This window comes from Henckelia pumila, chromosome 3 (assembly GCF_033568475.1).
Source record: "Henckelia pumila isolate YLH828 chromosome 3, ASM3356847v2, whole genome shotgun sequence".
Lineage (NCBI taxonomy): Eukaryota > Viridiplantae > Streptophyta > Magnoliopsida > Lamiales > Gesneriaceae > Henckelia > Henckelia pumila.
In genome coordinates this window covers 11785998-11788266 of record NC_133122.1, presented here as the reverse complement: position 1 = coordinate 11788266, position 2269 = coordinate 11785998, and positions in this window count along the sequence as shown.

The window sequence follows — 2269 nt, the reverse complement described above, 5'->3', positions numbered from 1 at the left end:
GTTGAATTGAGTTTTTAGACTGTTTTGATAGCCTCTACCTGAGCTGAAGTCTTTATCTAGATGTTATGAATGTTATAGCATTTTTATTCTCCAGTTTCAGTTGAGTTTGAAGGCTAATGATACAAGACGCCGAGTTGAATCGAATAAGAGGAAGTTGAGGTTTGAAATGAGATTGGTTGACGATATATTGATGGTTTTGATTCATTTTTGATATAATAAGCTTGAATGAAGTTTGATATGAGTATTTTGATTGTTATATTTCAGATTTAAGAATTCAAAATCGATATATTCGAAGGTATAATGACGACATCGCAAGTTAGGGACTTTGAAACTCAAAGAACGACTATTCTTGAGTTGGCCCGCAAAAACCACATACTTGATATGTTTTGATTTATGTTTGATGTTGTCGATCCATCTCAGGTAGTGGATCTTTAAGTTTGAGTCGATATGATAGTATATTGAATTGATTCTATGACAAGGTTGCGGTTAACCTTATTTTCTAGCTCAGAATTGCTAAGATAGATGGATATCCATGTCAAGATCATTTATGAATCTTGATGGCCTCGAAGTTATATGAATAAATTCTTATGTGAAGCGTTAATTTACTCTATTTTTTGAGTCGAGTTAAATAGAGTTGATATGATTTATTTAACGCTTTCTATATATTGGTTATACTGAGCTTGATTTCTCACCGGAGTTTATCCGGTTGTTGTCTTGTTTTGTATGTGTGCATGACAACAGATGGGGCAGGAGCTAGTCAAGGACGACGATAGTAGCTCATGAGTGAAGATTAGATGTGGACTCGGGTTGTGTCTAGCTAAATCGAGGTGTTTAAGTTCTAGCATGAATGTTGAAAAAACTTGAAGTAGCAGGTATTGAGTTGTGAGTGAACAACATATGTAAATTGTAACTTTTGCTAGACTTTAATCTTCTAGTTGATGTATCGATTTCCTTATGAGCATGTTTAGATCTGTTTATATGTTAATCTACATGTTCTAGACTTGAATTTGATGGATTGGAATTGATTGAAAGGATCATAGTTGCTGACAAAAGAACAGAGCAGGCTTTTTGCCGCGGCATAACACTATCGCCCACGCGCAGCCTGGTGCTTAGCCTACTGTTTTGGAAAAAAAACAGGGGCGCCCGCGCGACAGTTTTTGACCGCCCGCGCGCACCGTTTTTTGAAAAAAAAATATTCTTGATCCTTATTCTTTCCTTATTATATTAATGATTCTTATTCATTAATTGCCCCTTAAGATTTGAGATTAGCAACTCGAGGCCCCACAACAGGTGGTATCAGAGTGTTAAGTTTCTTGGACTGAGAATAGTTGAGCGGGGTAGATCGAGTCTTCTATTCTGCTTTATTTATTGCTTTCATACTTGTATGGTATATGAATTCTTGTTCCCCGATGTTTATTTATCACATGATGTTGTGATAGAGTGAGAAGAATATGCCGTACAGTTTTCTGAATTACATGTTATTTGATTATTTGATGGAAGAAATAGAATGCATTGAATAAGTATGAATCAGATTCGATCTCTTGAGAAGACATTATTGTGCTACTCAGAGGGAGACTGAAACAGAAATGTGTTATGATATGATTACATTGTACACTAATCTGGTTGATTATTAGATATGCCTCCCGACCAGCACCGAGAGTTAGACAGACTTTGGCAGTGAATGAACCAGAACAGACAAATGTTGCATAGGTCTCAGTGACAGCAACTGAACATGGACAGAGTAGTACTTCTGTTGATCTGTTTGGTGATGCCAATCCAATGGAGAAGCTTTTGAAGCGATTTCAGTCCTTCAAACCACCGACACTGCAAGGGACTGAGACCTCTATTGACTGTGAGATCTGGTTGGAGGATATAGAGCAGTTATTCGAGTCACTTGATTATGCAGATGAATGACGTGTGAGATTAGTGATTCATCAGTTACATGGCCTGGCGAAGAATTGGTGGGTAGCGACAAAGAAAGCATTTGAAAATCAAGGTACAGTTATTACTTGGACTATATTTAAAACTGCTTTCTATCAGCGTTTCTTTCCTGTGTCTTATCAGAAGGACAAAGGAGCGGAATTCGCAAGTTTGCAACAGGTCCAGATGAATATCGAAGATTATGTTGCAAAATTTATGAGTTTGATGAAGTTTGCTCCACATGTTGCTGCTAGGGACGAAGCTCAAGCCGATCAATTTATAAATGGCTTGAATCCAGATGTGTTTACTCTTGTAAATTCGGAAAGACCCAGTACCTTTGCTGATGCTC